Below are 20,911 nucleotides of genomic sequence, written 5' to 3' on the forward strand. Positions count from 1 at the left end.
TGTGAAATAATAAAGCCATATTTGTGCACACCTAAGGAAAAGGTTGACGAGAAAGTGACTGGTGAGCCACAAATGCATTCCCAAATGTTTTCAGTTGTGGTGGGAAGCCGGAGGGTCTGTAGCTGTGTCCAGATAAAGATTTACTGCCATCTACTGTACAACTGGACACTGGTTCTATATCACAAAAGAAAACAACCCAAAACCAAGCCAAAGGTCGGGTTAATATATATTGCTTCGAAGGAGGTTATTAGGTTAGGATTTAAGTTGTTATGTCAAAGAGCCATTGGGATTGTCAGGTTCTGTGATGGGCACATGATATGCAGGGTCAGAGCTAGTGCATGGCCAGGTGGGTGCAGCCCTGTGCTCTTCTGCACAGTGTTAGAGGTGCACATCTGTGGGTTTCCTTAAGGCTGTGGTCCTACAAGAAACTGCTGCAGTAATGTGCAGATGCTGCTAGTGGTTATTATTATATTAAAGAGACAGCTGCAGGTGCAATCTTTTAGCGGATTTCTTTACTAAATAGCATTTTTCTAAGAAGTGAGAAGACCTTAAATTTTCTGTTTGTTACAATAAATGGTAAAACACTGAGTGGGAAATGGTGAAAAAGCATTGGAATGCTGAAGCAAGGAGGGAAAACCTGGATAGTAGGTTCCTGCCTGCACCTGCCCTCCTACACACACAAAGGAGCCACGATCTGTGACTTGTTCCTGCAACATCCATTCCTTAGCCTATAGTTGATGGGGTTTCTGAGCACCTGCATCCTGCATGGAGGGCTGCAGGTGTGATCAAGAGCCAGCCCTAGGCTTCTTCCAGTGAGGTACTGTCTGGGTGGGATGACTGTGCTGCTGGCTGAGTGCTGGAGGGGCAAAGGGAAGCAGGAGAATGCTCAGATGTGGGTGCTGCCGCCCCAGCTTTCCTTCTGGGTTCCTTTGTTTGAACTTTTGCTCAATGAGGCCTTGTAATCTGAGAGAGAGAAAGTGATCCTCCAGTGTTCACGCATCTTTACGTCAAAACCATGCATAGTTGGCTTAAGGGCTGTTCTAGGCAGTGAAGTGATGGAGGAGACCCCCCAGCCTGCTTCCCATGTGTCTTCAGCTGTTTAGGTGCAATGTGATTTGAGATCAGAAATTAAAGGCTAGTTTTATGCAGAGAAAACATAGCCTAGCTTTGTATTCTTGCATTGGAAGGGTAAGAATCGCTTAGGGAAGGATGAGAAAGGCCACTTCTGCCTTTTGTTTTTTTCCAATACAGTAGTTTCTTCCGAAAAATTCTTACACATAGACTTGTGCGTGGCTCAGTGTGGTGCCTTGCAGTGGGACGTTTGAATTTTCTGCCACACAGGATCTGTGGTGCTCTGTACAACCGTATGTTACATCAGTTTCGCTTCTCTTACACTAAAGCTGCAGTAATCCATTGCGTTTCTCTTTTTGCCTTTTCAGTACTCTCATACTATCCTTTGTCCAGCAGTTCTCTGCCTTTAGGGAGCATTTCCACAGTAATTAAACGTCTGTTTTCTAACTGAGGCTGTGCCCACCTTTTATAGTGCCATGTGATGTAGCTGTGCTATTTGTAGTTCAGAGAAACCATACGTAAGGCATCTTAACAGAAATCCCACTATGTCTACAAAACAGATCCTGAGAGATTAATGAAAGGTTCAAATCATCATGAAGGATGGTGTGTGAAAAGCCGGATTTTCTGGCTCACTGCTAAGAATTCTGCTCAGCTTTGTCATCATTAAGGCCTTTTGCTGTGGTATTGAGTTTAGGTGGGAATTATACAGTTTATACAGCAACTGTCACATTATTGCAATAGTTTGCTCTGTCAAAGGAACAAGTCAGAGTGCCAACAGTAAGCTCTCAAAATAATAGGAAAGCTATTCAGGTTGCAAGTGAACAAGATACACTGGAAATGCATGTTCTGGGACATTGTATAACTTTCACTGGATTATTCCTTGTCCTTGATATTTTTAACGGCATTTAAATTTTCTTCTTTGAAACAGCTGTGTGAAACAATCATTTTGGAGGGGTTCTCCCACGGTAAGAGCCCTTCTGCTGTCCCTGCAGCCCAGGCTGTGTGCCCCAAATGTACCTGCGGTGCCCTGAAGCTCTGCGGGTGTGCCACATCCAGGTGTAGAGCTGGGATAAGGATTCTTTCCTTGGTGGGATCCAGCCTTTTGGCAGGCGCTGTGTGCAGACAGGTGTGGGCACTTCAGAACTGGCTTTAGGTCCGTCACTTGATAGGGCTGCTAATGAGCTGTTTTATGCTTCCTTGCTGTAGTGGATGATGTTGTAATTCCGAGGATGGTCTCAGGTTTCCTTTTGGGAGTATTGTCCATGGCACCTCAGGAGATCTCTGTGTGGGATCTTTCATGGAGTTAAAGCCCCCTCTGCTCACATACAGTTCTTCTAGTAAGCTGGAGTGCCCACCCAGAAGCTGGAACACTCGAGCATAATGTGCTGAATTATTTCCTTCATACCTGATAGGAAGGAATTCTACAACAGAGGTGGCTGCAGGGAGGGCTGGGCAGAACCAGCCCAGTGCTCACGGCAGAACACCCCTCTCCAGCCAGAGGCACGGCAGGAGCTGTGAGCAAGTGACCTGCTCTCATAGTGGGTATTGGAGGCATATCTTAGGAGCTAATTGCAGTGAGGAAGTCATTGGTTATGTATGTATGTGTTTCAAATATGTTCAAATAAGTAATAAATCAGAAGATGAGCCTGAATCAGTTCTGTGTGTTATTCCTGAAGAATCACAACAGCTTTATTTGGTTTTAGTCTATCACTGTATGCTTGCTCATATGCAAATTTTGGACTAAATCTTGTATTATACGTGCACTGTGTGTACATACATGGCATCTCCTCAGCTCTCAGATGCATGGCAGCAAATTCCCAACAGCATTTGAGCCTTGTTCTGCTGAAACCACTAAATATTCCATCTTTGGCAAAAATAGATGGTGGATCAGGATTCAGCCAGCAGTGCTTTCTGTATTTGCCTTGATTTTCTAATTAAGCTAAAGGCCACAGCAAAACATATTGAACGTTAACTTTGAACAAAAAGATAGCTTTAGAAATAAAGCTTACATTTTGCACCTTAGGCTGATTTAAAACCATTTTTCCTCTTCTTCTTAAACATTTTTTACTCTCATATTCATCGGTGTTTGTGAAGATGGAGGAAAAAGAGTCCTTCACTTTCAATGCGAGGATCATTGCCCTTGGGAGGAGCAGGTGGGATCCGCAGCTGATTGAGTGGGAAGGAAAAGAGCACTGCCAGCACTGTGAAAGGTTTGAAGGTGAAGACTAAGAGCGTATCCTTCGTGCCTTGGGAACTGCTGAGCTGTTAGAAAAGGGAAGACACCATGCAGAGGGTACAAAGGGGTGGATGTCCCATTAATTGAGTCAGGAGATGTATGTTGACATTCTAGCTGTAGCCTGAAAGGAAATGTTGATAGAGATGGAGGAAAATGTTGCTTCCAGATGCTGAGCAGTAATGGAGAGAATACATGAGGACTGCAGGGCAGAGGAGAGAGCAAGCAGACTTGAGGGAGGCATGAAAGGGGAAGGGAGATGGAGGCTGCAAGGTGTGGGCACCTGTCTGGAGCTCAGCAGTCTGCCCTGGATATTTACTGAAACTTTTTTTCAGCTCAGTTTGGGAATACATACGTTGACCTGATGCAATTTTCTACCTGTTTTCTCTTGTACTGCCGTATCTTTATCTTATGCCTTGCACAGGCTCAGTCGGTTCATCTGTCTTTTGCTTGATCCTCAGACAGATTGAAGAATGCAAATAGGCATTACTTGTTCATTTCAGTACTTCTGAGGAAGTCTGATAGCCGAGGATGTGGCCGAGGTTCCTGCTGCAATGACGTTGTGAGGTAGGATATCCCCATCTAGTGGTGCTCTGTCCTCAGTCACAAGGTGCTTCTTGGGCAGAAGGATTTCCCAAAGAGAAGATCAGCCTTTTTCTTTCTTCTATTCAGAAAATAAATGGTTGCTATATTGAAGGGAATTATTTTACCACTGTTTGTGGTACATGATGACAGTTTGTCCTCATTTGCCCCTGGAAGGTCCCACCCTTCTAGGAGCTCTTCCTGCTCCTCTCTCTGCTGTCAGCCCTCCCGTTGGGCACTCTTGCCTTGATGATAAAATCCGTGGAAGCAGAGCTAGGATTTTCAGTCTCTAAGTAATTAATTTCCCTCTAACTGACTCATACAGAAATGCAATTGCATCTGTGTGAGCAGAGCTACATTGCAGGCGCTGGTCCTGTGGGCAAAGATGCCTCCCATGTGGGACTGATAGCAGGAACAGAGCCAGGCTTTTGGATTGCTGTGTCTGTCTTTCTGGTCCTTTTGCTTCTCCTCTTGAAGAATTTCCCTGTGTAAATGCGTTTTCAGACATGACATTGTCTGAGAGCTCTCCCTCCCTTGCATTAAAGCCTTCTTTGGGCAGGCAGCGTGTGCTGCCCAGCACGCTGGGGAACCATTGGGCACACAGCTTCCTGCACTCAGGGCCTGTTGTGCACCTGCAATGCTCTCGTGCTGCGTAAGCTGAGCGCCGAGTTGCTTCATCTGACCGCCTCGCTTGGTTTTGAATGTCTGCACGTGCACCGGCTGCAGCAGCTGTGCTGGCTGTCAGTCATTTCCCCCCCCCCCCAGCCGTGCTGCTTCTCAGTACAGATATTTGGGTGAAATTTCTGAGAACTTGCTGCAGTTCTGCCTTCCTCAAAAGAGTGTTTTGGGCATATTCATTTTTCATAAGCTCTTTTTAGTGGAAGTGTCCTACCCAGGCACTTTCTGTTCCCACAGCAGAAGCAGAACTGGTTCCACGCTGCTGAGTGTCCACTTTATTGTTATTTTTTTTTTCTTGTTTCTTTTTTCTATTCTGCTTTCTTTTCTTTTCCCCTTTAAGCTGTTGGCAACCAAGAAGCCATCGGGTGGCAGCATCAGCCAGTGAATAGCCAGTCAGCTGCTGGGCTGATGGTTGAAAAAAGATTGGAAAGGACAAGTTTCTTTCTACCGAAGACTGAATCAGTTTGTATTTAAGAGACTTTAAGTTCAGATGCATATTGTGAGTATGTTCAAAGAAAAAACAGCGTAAAAGGACTCGGCAGTAAGCAGTCAGCCAGTGTCACTGCTGTGGTGTTGTTAGAGGAATTATTCTGCATCTAGAGCTCAGACCTGGCTTTCTGCTTTCAGATGGTGACCTTCTTGCTCAAGCTTCTTCAGAAGTAGAAGTTTTCATTTGTAATCCCGAGATATTTTGTTTTTCCCAAGGCCCTGCAAATGGAGTACAGGAGTAAGCAGTGCTGAGGATAAGAGGAGCTGCTGCAGTAGAGCTGTGTGCTTTGTTGTCAGCCTTCAGTGCATTGCAGCTTTGTATTCACTTCCCTTGCATCCATTTTTCATACTGCAGTGCTCACGCATGAGTTCAGCTCCATGATTGAATAGTGTGATTAGTGATGACCTGCAATTTAATTCTACGCTTAGAAGCAGGAGCTTTAGAGTATCACTATATTCATAATGATGTAAAAGTTTTAAAATTGGCCTTCAGACTCTATATTTCTAGCTAGAATTTTATTTTCTGCAATGATTATTTCTGTAGTGGGCTACTGTGGCAGCTCAGTTATAGACGTTTTCACAAAACTGCTGTACTTTGGGTTCTCATTAACTCTCAGCACACTCATTCTAAATTCTGTCTGGCAAGGCTATAAAAGCCATGGGCACGTTTTGACTTATTCCTAATATCCTCCACTTCACAACCACCATCCAAACGGGAACATTTTGCGTGGTACCAAAAAAAGCCACATGATCGTGTTGTTCCTGCCTTGCTTTCAAGCGCACCAGATAATGCCACTTGTTTCAGCTTAGTCACGTCTGGGCGAATGTCAGGAGTCCACATCACATGAGCTGCTCCTCAGGTTTCCTGGCCTATATCAGCGTGTTTTCCTGGAGAGAACGGGGGCAAAGATGTTATTAAATGGCTCACCCTTTATGTTAGGATCAGTCTTCAAACCTTACCCTTTTCCTGGGCTTTTTGTGTGACTTTTCACGTGTCTGTTGTGCTGATTTATGTGAAAATGTTGTAGTACAGTTTGTTTTCCTTTAAGGTATGTCTTTCAGATGGAAGAACGTACATTCTAACCAGCCTTCCCTGGGTGGTTATGGTGTGCCTAAGGTGGGAGAAGCACCATTACAGCCTCTGTGTTCCCTCCTGCCTTCGTGTGCCTGTGATGAATGCACAGCACACACAACCTAGAGATGCCCCAGCGGGGCATGGCTTTGAGTCTGTCTTCTTCAGCATCACTCGATGATGCTGCAGCATTCACCATGCCAGCTGCACGAACCCTGGGTAGGTCAAGAGATAGGGAGCCCCAAAGGCTGGCAGCACCCAAGCCATTGTCTTGGCTGTTCAAAACAATGTGCCATTCAAGACAGTGGGCTGTTGTCTTTCCACTCCGCCTCAGGGCAAGGTGCTGGATCTGTTCCTAGGGTCAGGTCCAGTTCAGAAGCTGGTCAGTGCTGCTTCCCAAGCCCTACAGCGTTTTCGGTGCCCATCCCATGCCCCCTTCCCTCCCCATGATGCATATGGAACTGGCCGCCCACGGTGCCCATGTAAGGAAGGGTGGCACTCTCTTGTTGACATCAGCTAATCCAGCCAGGCATGCAGAGGGGCAGCAGAATGTGATGCTCACATGTAGTGTGGCAGACGGCCCTCGGGACTGGCTGTCTCCATCACACCCTTGGCACGGACATACAGGACAGGGGAAGACCTTTTTAGTGCACCTCTGCACAGCCAGCAGGGCTGCCGAGGGGCTGAGCAGTAGTGATACTGTATGTTCAGCCATGCTCATTCCTAGGGGAGAAAATTGAGTCTACCTTGTTCTGCAAATTAACAGTGGCTCTGCAATACTTACTCTTAGTTTGTATGAAATCCGTGCTTTGTGTTGGTGGAAGTGGCTGAGCAGGGAAAGAGGTCTCGCTGTATACTTTCCTATGTTAGTGAGAACCTGGCTGAGCACTGTCGTCTTTTCCAGATGCTTGGCCATGTGGGACAAAAGCCAGCTAACTACTTCTTTAATGAGGTTTTCTTAGTGGTGTTGAGGTAGCCTGCCCTAACATCGGAGTGGCTAGCAGAGGTGGTTGTGTAAATCACTGTATTTCAGATGGTGATGTGAAGGAAGGAACTCCAGGACCAGAGATGCTCGATTTGGCGTCCATAGACAAATCAGGATGAGAGGAGCGTTGCTGACACAAAGACCAGAGGATGAATCAGAGCCATAGTGCTTGACCTAAGGCTTAATAATTTGGACAGGATGAAACTTCAGGACAAATCTGTAGTGCTGGAGGATTTTAGGTAATTCAAGTACCAGGCCCTGCAGAAGGTACTCCAGATCTGTGCGCTGTTGTGCTCAACACCTGTTCTCACTTCATCCATGCACCAGATTGCTTCCCTGTGTGATAACGAACCTGTGTATTCACTGCAGGCTGCAATGTGAAACCCACTAGAAATGAGAGAAAAGAAGGAAAACAAGCGTTGAAGCAGTTCACTGTCCTCTGCCTGCAGATGGGAGCAAGATGTCAGTAGAGCAGTGTGACACTGAGGTGTCATCCAGCTACACTTAGGGGATGGTTTGATGCTCACAAAGCTGGGTTTCATAGCCCTAAAACAAAGCAGTGGGTGGTCCTGAGAGCCACACGGTGCAGTCTGGGCAGTTGTAGCAGCTGTCCTTGGATGCTGCCAGCTTCTGAAGCCTTCCCCTTTGCAGATATTCAAGCATCTAACTTATTTTTAAGTTAGAAATTCTGATATGGCCTGTTTTACTTTCTACTAATAGTAGTTGCAGCCATAATCCTAGATGACTCATGAGGTTGGTCACTGTTTCTTGATCTTATTGAAAAGTATTTATGAATTTTGGGTGGCTTCTTTGTGGTTCACCTAAAAAGTTGATATTCAGGCACCCCAAAATTCTGGAGTCACTGTACTTCTGTGGAGTATTCATAGTCTGTGTTAGGTGAGGTATGGATCTGTAAGACAGACTTTGTGTTCCACCCCTGCTTTCTTGAGAGGAGAAAATGCTCCTCTATTGCTGCATGTTTAACCGTAAATCTTACGCTGGATTTAAGCTCCTTTAAAAGAACTTATTGGGTTGTTATAGTGGATCCAATGGTGAAACCAACCACAGTAGTGTTTGCCAGCATCCCGCTCCGTGAAGTGTCACAGGAAACGTGTCCACAAAGCTCACTGTTGTGGAGTACAGAGAAGCCTCTTCCTCCCCTCACACTGCGGGTGGGGTTTCTGCTGACAGGTTTTCAGACTCAAGTTCCATCTGGATTTCAGGATGTAATGTTTACTGAATAATCTTCTCTGAGTGGGGTTGCTCCCAAAGCTAGAGATCTCTGTCCAGATTTTTAGAATTCTGCTGTTTAAATATTCAAATTGATCTGACACATCGCTGCTTGGCTTGCATCAACGCATCTGACTTTTCAGGATGTTTTCCAAATGACGCACTGGTGTTGCTTTGTAATGGTAATACTGTGATCCAGAAACTCCACAGACAGAGAACAAAGTCTATTTATTTTTTAATGCTCGCTTTCTCTTTTAAAAAGATATTTTTAAATGCATTAAGATACCTAGAGTCTAGAGATTATGCTACAGGATTTATGTGAAGAGGCTGACCTCTCAATTAGAAAGTTGTGCCAAAAACAATCCCCTGAGTGGAGTGTTAGTGAATAAAATTTCCTGAAAAGCTGCTCTACAGTACGAACAGCTCATCTTCTGAGCTATTATTGCCATGGACTTGATGATTTTTCTTTCTGTGTGCCATCTGCTCAGTGAGAATTTGTTCTCAGCTGTGTTACTTCATTTGTGTATTTTTTTTTTTCATGATACAAATGGTCTGAATGATCTTTTCATCTCTCCTCTAATATTCTGAGATAGCCAAGGAGCCTTTTTGGTCTCACTAGACCGTGGGAGCATTGAATTACCTCAGCAGAAGGCATCAGGTGGTTGGGAGCCCATGCGAGTGCCTACAATGTGGGCATTGAGAGGAGCATGTTGTTCCTATCCCAGAACAAGGGGCCCTCTGCTGAAGCGTAACCAGCTGAGAGCCTTCACCACCTCTGATCTCTCTCAGTGGGATTTAATTCTACAAGTAACTTTTATTTTTGGTCATTTTTAGTTAAGGTAGCAAAAAGGCAGGAAAGGCACGTTAGAATTAACATTGGCTGATTTATTCCTGATGGTAGGTCTTTCTGCAGTGGAAAGGAGGGATGGCCTCTGGTTTACTTTTTTTTTCCTTTTTTTTTTCTTTTTCTTTTTTTTTTCCTTTTTTTTTTCTTTTTTTTTCCTTTTTTTCCTTTTTTTTTTTTTTTTTTTTTTTTTTTTCCTTTTCCTTTTTTTTTTCCTTTTCCTTTTTTTTTTTTTTCCTTTTTCCTTTTTTCTTTTCTTTTTTTTTCCTTTTCCTTTTTTTTTTTCCTTTTCCTTTTTTTTTCCTTTTCCCCCCCCTTTTTCCCCTCTTTTTCCCCCCTTTTTCCCCTCTTTTTCCCCCCTTTTTCCCCCCCTTTTTTTCCCCCCTCCAGCTCATCAGATAGATGAGACAAGAATATGCCACAGGGATGAGATGTGCTAGACTGCAATGCCGTTGTTTTGGGGCAAGTTCTTCCCCTGGGTGTGGAGAGAAACACGAGTATCTGATGACAGATGAAAATGCAGGTTAGGGAAAAGCAGAGACCAGACAGAGGGAACTTTTTCCCCTTCTGGAGAGACCCAACAGTGTGCAGCCTGTGTGCTAGGTGGCTTTTTCTGAAAGCAGACTGCCTGCATTGCTCTCCTCGCTTTCCTTCCTGCTCCGACACGGTGGAAAAAATGCCAGCCTGTCTGCTGCTGGGGTGAGCACGGCTGTGTCTGTCGCTTTGCACTGCAGCCTGCAGCCCAGTCCAAGCCACGTGTGGCAGCAGTAAGAATTAGCTCTGCTCCTGGATGGGAAGGTCCCGCACGGTTCCCAGGCTGAGCTTGCCATATGTGCTTCACGTGGCTGTCCTGACGGTTACGTGAAATGGAGAGTTCAGCTTCATGTGCAAGTGGTTTGTGTTTCTACATTCTGGTTAATGCAACACAGATGCAGAGGACTGAGTGAGGGCGTCTGTTGCAGAGCAGAGATGCAGCAGGCTTTAGTAAAGCCCTGTAGGTTTTACTAATGCCGCCTTCTTCCCTAGAATTTTCCGCTGCTTCATGATGGGAGTCGTGTGAGGGGACACCCTTGGGCCACCTGTTAAGTGCCCTCCCCCACTCACAGTCTTTTTCATCTCTGAAAAACATTATTATTTTTTTTTGTTTGGAGAAAGGCAGAGAGTTGGGCAGTGGTTCTGTCATTTGGAGACGTGGGAAGAGCACAGACACAGCACTTGAAGAAATAAAGAAAGGGCAAGAAAGGAGGTCAGAAAAACTGGGCAGAGCTCCCTTTGGGTTCCTTTTTGTGTGTGTGTGAATCATTGCAGAATTACGTTTTTTTAAAGGTAAGATGTGTGCATTCACAAGCCCATTCAGTTTGCTGTTTGCTTTAGTGCAAAGTAATTTTGGAAATGACATCTTCCATAGAAGGATCGTGTCACGTACAAAGTGCCCTGCTACTGTGAAATGTTCCCAAGACTAATGCTATTAATTGCAACATGCAGGGTTAATGAGCTGCTGCCGTGTCCCACAAGATTAGTTGCTGTGAAGAGAGCTCTGGCTAATGGGGCCATGTACCCCAGGCAAAAAACAGAATATATGACTTGTTTGGGTCTCCAGACATGGGAGAACAGCTAGTTTGTTTCTTGATTGAAGGGTGCACTGTGGAATGTGATAAGTAGAGGCAGAACAATAGCAAAAAATTTGTCCTGAAAATGCTATTTTTTTTTTTAACTAATCCTTGAATAATATGAAATATGGGAAGGATCAATAATTTTGACATCCAGATATAAATTATAGCATATTTTATGTTAGGGAGGTGCAAGACTTGGTCTTGAAAAGCTTGAGAAGCATGGGTTGTGCGGGTTCAGCACTGCCATTGCTTTGCTTCAGTCACTGTGGAGCGCAGGCATGGCTCCGCATTCATGTGTCTGGGGCACTGGATTAACACTGGACAATGGATTTCCTTTCCTGAATTTATGTTGATTGTTTCTGTGGTACTGGTGTAGCAGTAACATTATCACAAATACTGCTGCAGTCTTTCCTCAGCCACCCTTGGGTGGCAGGTAGCCTCCAACCACTTAATGGCTAAAACATGAAGTGTTGAGTGAAATTGTTATAATTTTATCTGGGTAACGCTTTTTGCCTTCCAGAGCAAGGGCTTGTTCTGTGTCAGTCCATCCCTCCCCGTCTTTCAGTCTTCGTTAGCATGGCTCTTGTTTTCCACAGCTCGCCTAATTAGGCTGTGACCCTGTCCCCCATAGGATCCCATGGAATTACACTGTGCAAAAGTGGGATTTTGGTGCTGATATGTGAAGAGACTGGGACCATATGGCATAAACATCAACTGATATTGTTCGCCATCCGCATTTGCTGTGTGTAATGCAACAAGAATGGCTCCCGGCAGCCACGTGACCGCCTTCCACTCCTTCATTTGGGCTGGGTTGCCTTGCCTTTTTTTTTTTTCTCCTCATTCCTAAAGTTGTGACTTTGTGGAAGGAAGCTCGTAAATAGCTGGCGTGCAGACAGCAGGTAGAATGTCAATGGGATGTTACGGGGAGGCATGTGCGTAACGCAGACATCGGCACCCGGCCCCGCTTCCTGCGCACCCGCTCGCGGCTGCCCGCAGCCCTACATGTTGCAGAAAGGTAAGACCATGCGGCACCCCAAAACGCTCCCGGCTCCACCAGTGATGCGTGCTATGAGTGAGGGCTCTTGATCATCTTAAAAATTTGATTTTAAGGCACAGCGCTTTCCGTAGCAAAGTGAAACAGGCGTGCGCTGCTGCCCTGGCCGTGACAGCTAACTTGGATTTCAACTCAATGATCCGATCTGTTTTCTACAGTAGCTTCTTACACGGCTTTGCTTTTTCTAATACCGGGGCTCTCACACTTTAAGAGGCATTCCATACCTAATTGTATCCTATTGATTTTCCATGGTTAACCACCCTGTAATAAGCTTCAAAATCTCTGTGAGGAGACCAGAAGCAAAATTATAGTGATGTTATTTACAGCCAGTAGGCAGAGGATTATTTCTGAAAGTTAAAAGGGGTCAAAACACCAAAATATTTCAAGGGTTGAGTTTAGAAGTGTGTTCATTAGCCTGTGAATGGAGTTCCTTAGAATAGAAAGAAGGAAAGAATTGGAACTGCGTTATTAATGGTATTATTAACGGTTTTATATATTTTAATAACTTTATATATATATGTTTAATAACAAATATTAATAATTGATTAGTATGCTGAGACAGATTTGTATTTTCAGAAATAAAACATGGGACATAAAATAAGGAAATTTTAATGAAAATCAGCACTACTTTGGTGTGTTTTGTTTTTAAGCCAGCAGCAATCACAGCTTTCATGGACATCTTCACCTGGAAACAAAACTGAACCTGAGTCTGAGGGTTATGAGATTAAAAGATAATGGGTAGCACACGCTGTAATGTAGACTATGCAGGGCAGCAGGATGAATTAAAACCTTAGTCCTACGCGTACAGATCACAACTCTGAGCAGGGCACGTGCATTATGGTTTAAAAAAAAAAAAAAAAAGAAAAGAAAACAGAAAAAAGAGCAAGCAAAAATGAATGGAAATAATGCTCTGCTGAGCAAGAGAGCAGTGGCTGCGCATCTGCACCGACACTTTGGTCAACAGTGCTGGACAAATAGCCAACTGAATGGAAAGGACGAGTTAATATCTTCACAGTTTTTCTGTCTTCACAGCTGCCGCATGTGCTGCTCTGAAACCTGATAGTTTTCATCAAAAAATTATTCTTATTTTCCTTCTTAGTGTACTAATCAATTTTACCGTGTAGGGCTCGAGACGCATTAAATGTCAGTTACTGCTAATTAATGCTGAAGGCAGGCAAAAAGAGAGAATAGAGCAAGTGACATTACTTAACATAAAATGCCTAACCCAATTTTGTTTCCTTTGTGAGAAGCTCTTTTGGTCCCCACTGAAGGTTTGAGTGGCAATTTATTATTCAAGACAATAAATTTAACTTTTCAAAGCCAAAGGGCTCCAGCAGCTCTGGCACGGGCTGCATCTGCCAGGAGGGACGCGCTCAGGTCAGATTCATACCAACTGTTGTGTTTTAATACAAGGAAATAAATAAAACCTTCCACGTATCTTTCAAGATTCTTGTTCAAATTTCTCTAGCATAGAAATGTGGATGTGTTGAAGAAAAAGCGAGTGATGTCAAAGCGAGTGATGTCCATAGAAAAACTGATAGTGAAAGCTTCTAGGCCAAAATGTGCTGCGTGTTCCTCGTGTGTAATGGTATGAATATTATGGCCTAGTATTGAAATCTGATTTCAAAGGCCTCAAGAAAAAAAGAACATTTTTCTTCGGTGTTTTGTGTTTAAATTAAATATAACTGAAAAGAATGTGGGAGCAGTGCTCTTACTGTACGGAGATCGGCAAGGCTTTGCAGCCCGCTCGGTCAAGCTGGGTGAGGTGTGCATTGCCCGACCTGCGCGCTCCTTGCCGACGTGCTCAGTGACACATGCCATGTAACAGCTCTCAGAGGAGGCGGTGATATCGATTAATTACAAAATGATGACTTAGTTAATTATGTTCCTGATGACTTCCAGTCACAGGCAGTGCTTCTCAGCTGGCCCGGGGTGCGAGGAGAGGAGCTCAGATGCGTGCGTGGCTTCTGCCGCCCGCATTGCTAGCATTGGGAGTGAGGATTAATTTACTAACACAGTATTTCATTGAACTTCTCAAATATGTCATTGGAGTTAATGCTGCAGTAGATAAAACAGGTAACTTATAATATTCTGTTTTTTGCCACATATGACAGTCCTTTTCCCGAGCACAAATGAAACTACGTAGAAATAAAGTCGTTCTTAGAACTTCAGCATTTTGCAGCTGTATTTCATTTTCCTGTCTACAGACTGAAGGTATTACTTCTGTAGAAGGGCTTTTATATTGTCTTCTATTACTGTGAAATAGATTGGCTTTATTCAGATGAGGAATTATCTGTCTACCACGGTACGCTTTCTATTTTCTACATACAAATGGAAACTGCTGTGCTTCCAAGCACTGCAAGATAGTGAGACGCTCAGAATCATCATTTCCATAGTGGTTAACAATGCTGTTACATTGGCAGAAAGTGTGGTGAGATATTACTGTAATATCTTTTCTAGGAACTACTGTATGTCAAGAACTATCTTCCAGTTAGGCATTTGTCCTTGTGTAAAAAAACAAGACAAAAAACAAAAAAAACCTTTGAAGGGTTTCTGACTTTAATTGTAGTAACTTATTTTGTTTTTAGGCTGCATTTTCCTTTTTTCCTTTTATTTATTATGAGTTTTTCACGTCATTTCTGCTGTTTGCAGAGCTGGCTGGGAGCACTGAGCTGCAGCAGAGCTGTTGCCCCTAGCTCAGGCGCTTCTGCTGGGGCCGCTCACCCCGATACCAGGCTCTGCCTTCGCTGTAATGCCTGTCCCAACCTCCCTGCTATCCCTGTGGCTTCACATAACCACCTTTTCTTGTTTGTTTGTTTGTTTTTCAAACTCCCTGACCCCTGGTCTCTAGCAAGCCCCAGACTCTGCTCATCTCTTCCCTTGGGCATGGCACAAGTGCTGGCACAGCAACATTATGGGGACTCTTAGAGCCCCTCCTTACGGGAGCACAGCTGAGAGCATCTATCTGGCCCAGGGACCTTGCTCTATTGGGGGATTTGGAGCTCTGATCTGGTGCTAAGGCTATTTCTGGCAATTTCTAGTGCGCATTTAAAATACAATTTTTTAGTATGTTCCTTTAAGTTCAGTAAATGAAGAATTGTTTCCTTGGGAAGCATTTGTAAATAGATGGCTGCAGTACAGCTGCATGAATTTGTCTGGCAATGTACAGGAGTTTAAAATACAAAGCAGTGCTGCTGTGTGCGCGCTAATCCTTAGAGACCTTGACATGTCATCAGAACCAAACAGCACTTAAATGTCCTGGAACAGGACATTTAAACAGCAACTTCAGCATCTGAAAATCCTTCCCCATAACCTTGGGTTCATGCGGTGTATTTGCTGGTTACATCCTTTATTTGAAAACAGTTGAACTTTGCTTAATTAAATATTTACAGAGACGTGCATTGCAAGAGGGAAAGCAGAAAGAAGTGTAATAAACAATCTGGACTTCCATGCAAATAAGAAATGTCTTTCCATTGTAAAAAGTATACTGAAAAACAGTACACAGTAACAAGGAGGAGAAGTGCAAAGACCGCTACAAAATTCAAGGATACTTGATTCTTCTAATGCTGCAAGTGAGAATTGCTGTCTATGGCATTGACTTTGGCATTTGGAAATGGCTAAGCCAATAAAAGCAAATGTTACTGAAAAGAAAACAAAAAACGTGTGTTTTAATCAACAGTACAAAATATCTCTGCCAGAACTGCAGGAATCGATAATAAGAAATCTCACTGTGGATTGATCCAGACTTTCACTCTCACAGCTCTAAATAAGACAGAACAGTGTTTTTGTTGTTGTTGTTGTTTTAGATTTATTTTTAACAGAAAAGAGTGTGGTCTCTTCAGCACACAAGCAGATTAGCAAGGTGGAGGAGATGTCCTTAGAGTAATAGTGTTCAGAGGAAAAATGGAAAGGTGCATCATGGGTCCCTTCTTGGGAAGAACTTTTGACACTTTCATTGATGACTTGGGTGAAAAAGGCACCCGTTAAATCTACAGCTAGTGCCAAGAGGAGAGGATTTGCAAGTGCTTTGGAGGCAGCATAGGAATCCAGAGTAATCCTGACAAACTGGATCTGGCATAACCTGCATACAATATTGATGAGGGCAACGTGAAATGGTGACAAAAAATCCATTGGATGATCAAAAATGGAAGGGTCTGAGCTGGCCATCCCCGTGGAAAGTCAGAGCAGTGTGGTGTGAGGGATTCTTCCCAACCAATATCTCTGGTTTGCAGGGGAGCAACAGCTTCAGGAAAGGGGTTGGGTTGCGCTGCTGAGAAGGAAAGCAGTTGGGCATTACAAACAAGTGCAGTGTGTGAGATGAGCAGAAAAAGGAGGTTGGAGAAGTCCTAGCAAGGCAGGTTCCTAAGAGCAGATTAAATGAGTACATCAGGAGTCGCTGAGTTCAGCTTGATGCCACCTCGGAGTTAGTCCAGCCATCCTCCGAGCATCATTTCCAGCTTTGCGTCTGTGATCGCTGTCGTTATCTGAGAGGTAGCTGCTGTGTTTGCCCCCAGGTCTTGTTGCTTTGCCAGTGAAACTGATTTTTCTGCGTATAAACAAAGGCAAATAACATGTTGTGTGCAAGTTTCAAATGAGCATAAAGGACTCTTGGTAGGAGTCGGGCATTTAATTCCCATCACTTTCGTAAACCTCGAGCATAGCAGCTCTGCAAAAACATTTTATATTTCATCTTCCAGCTAACTGTTGGTTTGGGTGTTTGTCCAGATAATAGAGTTTACTATTGCCAAAAATATGCAAAACTCTCTTGGCAAAGTACATGTATACTTTGGCTGGAGTTTTACTCAGTCCGTCAGTAGTATAATAGAGGGCTTTAAATATCGTTATTTGGGATAAGAACGGTTTTACTTGCAGCTTATAAACATATTAAAGTGGCTTAAGCTTTTAGTGCTTCTCGTCATTAGCTGAACTTACTCCAAAATATGATCTTTTTTTTTTTTTTTTGATCAGTTCTAACCAAAACTTAGCCAAAAAATAAGTTCTGCTGCAGATGGTGACGGAGCTCAAACGATGAAAGAGGAGGGCTTTCATCGTTTGGTTTCACTAGAAACCAAAATAAATATTTCTTGTGGAAATTCAGAGAAAGAAAACAGTCATTTGCTACCAGCCAGCTGCAATCTGTAATACAGGAAAAGGGTTGTGGCCATTTTTAACCAGTGCAACAGCCTTCATTGGGCTATAAGTGCTGCTTTTGTTCAACAAGCAAAAATGAACGTAAAACCCGTTTTCTTAATGAGATCAGCAAAACAACGTGATGTAAAACATTGCTATAATAATTATTTATTCTGATTACTACCGTATGCTTTTGAGATGGCTGAGCTTGGTCTTTTCCTCTTCCAGCATTTGAAATGCAGCTTTGCAGTTCCGTTGAATTCAGGCAGCCAAATTCTGTCCTGGGGTACAAACACATACTCTCCCTGAGGTACTGACAAAGAGCGCCTTTTTTATTTGAAGGTGGTTGTACCCATAATGTCTTTTCAGCTTCATCTACGTAGAATGTGATTTGTTTATCTTCAGTTTTTTTGTTTCACTTTTAGTGCAGCAGCAATTGCTTTGGATGAGTTTCAAGAAGGCAGTCCTGTGCTGCTTGAATAAATGATACATTACAGGGAAGGGATATTCACGCTTCTGCATAACAGTGTATTGTTGCTTTTGTGCTCGGATAATCAGAAAATGGTTCTCCTTCCTGTGTTCAAGGGTACTGAATTAAAAATTCTAAGTTTTCTGTTAGGAAAATTGATTCAGAAACACTTTAAAAGGATGAAAAACAGCATGTTGTTGCAAGTGGTCAGAAATGTAGTACAGGTTGAAGAGCAGTCATACATCTGGCCTCCTTGGATGTCTTCGGATCCTTGGTTACTTTAGTTCTGAAATAGGCACAGTAGTATGAAGGCCTTGGGAAAAATACATGTTTCAAAACATTTTGTAGTGAAAATAAATTTCTTTCAGAGATTTTGATGTCTCAGTATAGCTATACATAAAGGCAGAAGGTTTGTGGGGCAAGGGATACAAAATCTTAGAAGTTGTGCAAGATTCACAGCAATGAATTAATCTGTTTTGGAAGGCTTCAAATTAATTCTCTATTCAGCACTTCAAATATTTCTGGATAGAAATAATTTCTAAATAAGAAGCTGAGATCATAACTTCAGTAGTTTTGTTTGGTGTTTGTTTTTTTTAATTTATTTCCTAGTTCTTAGAGGTGCCCCGTAGCACTTAAAAACCCTGAATTTTGTCACTTGGGAACGAGGCCAGCCTGTTGTGATCAATGTATTCTGGGCTCAGCCTTTTCATTGCTCTCGCAGACGGGATTACTCCAATAATCCAGCACTCTGGATGCTTTACCTCCAACCCTGTGTGCTGCTCAGAGCTCTTGGATGCTAAAAGCATAATAAGGATTATGAGGGTAGCAGATGGATAGAATTGATTTATAGCAATATGGCCTTACCAATGCTTGCAATTTTGTTATGACTTTTGCAGCAGGTGATGCACATCTTCAACTCCCAGCTCCCAGAGCCGGGCAGGAACTCACTTGGTGCGTGGCTTTCGATTAACGAAGGGAACCACTTCTGTTAACCTTTTACATTGCTGACCTTAGAAAGAGGAACGTTTTGCAAGGATAGAGCTGACTTTGGCCACTGCAGGCTTAGTGAGGAGCGAGGTTTGTTTAGTAGTAGCCCCCACTCGAGCAGCCAGGGGCTGCGTGTCAGTAACCTGAGGATGAGCCGGGGTGGGAGCTGCGTGTGTACGAGAGGCGAATGGCCCCATGAAATGCCAAAGCCAAACACCATCTTCACATCGGGTTTGCAGTTTTTGGTGAGTTAGTAAAACTGCAGTGGGATGATTTGCCAAGTGGTGTTATTGAGTGTGTAAATACAATAATTCTATAATAGAAAGAGGAGAAGAAATTTTAAAAACTGTGTGTGGCAGTCCTGCACGCCTCTTACAGCCTGTATTTTGTAATGTAACAGAAATCCTTAAATTTGGGCGCTGCTCTAAGAGATGCTCTATACACAACTGTCTTCCTGACCTCTCATCTGCACATTTGCTTTTCCCACTGCCCCACAACCATGCCCTTCCTTCTTTGTCTTGATTAGATGCTAAAATATTCTGTTTCTGCTGTGGGAGGATAAAGTGTGCAACTGAAGTACCCTGAAATCTGGAAATGCAAACCAGACAGCTGAAGCCAGGGCCATTCCCAAAACTAGGAGTGCATGGGAATGACCCTTCTTGCTAACTCCGTTCCTCTGTGAGAGGCTGGGGGAACTGGAGCTTCTCCTTTCAACATTATTTTTCTCCCAGGTGAGGTAGCTCCTGACAGCCCCCAGCTGCCCACCACCAGCCTGCGGAGTTGGGGCAGAAGCTTGTAAGCCAGGGTACTCTGGCAGTGACTGCGTGCATGCTGGGGTCAGACAAAGTACAAGCTGTGCAGCAAGTCTAAGGGAGCTCAGGGGCTTGCAGGAGTATTGGATTGGATTCACAGGGAGGGACCCATGCCCACATCCAGCAGGCAGCCAGCAGAGCAGGGATGTGCAGGCTGCCCCACGGTCTTGCACCACAGCACAATTAGGTTGCTGGGAAAGCAGTCCTCTGCAGCTTCTGAGCCTGAAAGCATTACATGCTGTCTGCCGACTTCTCCTTTTATTTTAGGGCCACCAGGCAGTTCATATTTGTATGCTCTATAAAGCTTTTAAAAACAGTTTTACAGCTTGCTTAATGTACAGAACTTACAAGCAGCTATAAAATTAAACAGTAGCTGTGAGCGTGGTGAGTCCCATGTGGTGCAGATGCTGGTGGCTCAGTACAGGGTCACTCTGTGTTCCCAGGCAGTGACAGCAGTGTGCATGCTGTGCTGACGTGGGATCCTCTGCTTGCTAAGCCCCTTGCACTCTATGGAGCTCCTGAGCACTTTTGGGGGGCCCTCAGCACCCTGCATGCTGGGATTCCCCCAGCCTCCCTCTTGTTTTGGCTGTACTTCCACCCCGTCTTTCATCTGTGGTCAGATTTATAGGAAACCTTACTATAAATGTGATTCAGAGATAGGGATGGAAGCCATGCAGGAAAACAAAAGGCACCTCAGTGCAGAAGCATGCTGGTGTCAGCTTGTGCTGACAGCTAGTCTCGTCATTACATAACGATGCACTTATCCAAACGGCATTTTGTATTTTTGGAGACAGATGTGCCTTGCAGTTGCTGGTGGAAGTGAAATGTTAAACACGAAACCCATTCATTTTCTCTTAGTCATACTTTGGATTTAAGCAGATGTTTTCCTAATTTGTGGTTTTCGAATGTAGCATGCTGACAAGACATTTATCATTAGCTACAACTTCATCCATGCATTTGTGCAAATTGGCTGATTATTAACAGTGAGCGCTGCATTGCGGTTGATGTGTAGCCCCTGCTGCTTTGAAAGGCCTAAATCAAAACTCTAAATACAGTTTTACAATATAAATTAATTGAGCTTTGGACTGCATCCCTTCTACTCGAGTGCTCTCTGCTCTCATTTTCAGGGCCAGCAGCCATCTGTAATATGTTGAGTTGTTGTGCCATCTATGAGCAAAGGCTCCTGTGGGTGGAAGAAGCGATGGCTAACATTTTTCTGATGAGGGCATGAAAATGGCTGCTGGTATCCAGCATGACATGCAGAAAGAGCACAGCCATAGGGTAATGTATGTACACGTGCACTAGGCTGGCTCTACCATTGGTGATGCTGGAAGTAGAAGGATGCAGGGGACAGGAAAAGCAGGGTGGGCACAGTATTGCCTGATATTTTCCTTTATAACATTTCACTTGCTTATGATGAGAGCAGGGGTGGTGGTGAGAGCAGAGGAGATCTCCCAAAGGTGCTTTCCAATGCCAGGACCCGCCGTACACCTCAGTGTGTCATCTCCTATATTCTTAGTTTTGGAATTCGAGCAGGCAGCTTAGTTACTGTGTATTTACCCCACGTGTAAGACTTAATAGAGAACACTCAATGCACCTGTAATTTCTAGATAGTATAAAGACCTTGATTTTCAGCAGATTACACTGCAGAAATTTTGCCTT

The 20,911-nt window shown here is 43.9% G+C and overlaps 1 protein-coding gene across 8 annotated transcripts in view; it reads left to right on the forward strand.

Moving 5' to 3' along the window:
• Positions 1-20,911, forward strand: part of RBM20 (RNA binding motif protein 20) — a 94,061-nt gene that overhangs the window by 45,462 nt on the left and 27,688 nt on the right. The window contains exon 1 of one of the 8 annotated variants that reach the window (XM_085230211.1): positions 11,637-11,812. The exons of the other annotated variants lie outside the window; for them this stretch is intronic. The gene's annotated coding sequence lies outside the window, so the exon portion shown is untranslated. Of the gene's footprint in view, positions 1-11,636; positions 11,813-20,911 lie in introns of those variants that run through there. 8 annotated transcript variants of the gene reach the window in all.

Source organism: Meleagris gallopavo, chromosome 8 (assembly GCF_905368555.1).
Source record: "Meleagris gallopavo chromosome 8, MGAL_WU_HG_1.1, whole genome shotgun sequence".
Taxonomy (NCBI): domain Eukaryota; kingdom Metazoa; phylum Chordata; class Aves; order Galliformes; family Phasianidae; genus Meleagris; species Meleagris gallopavo.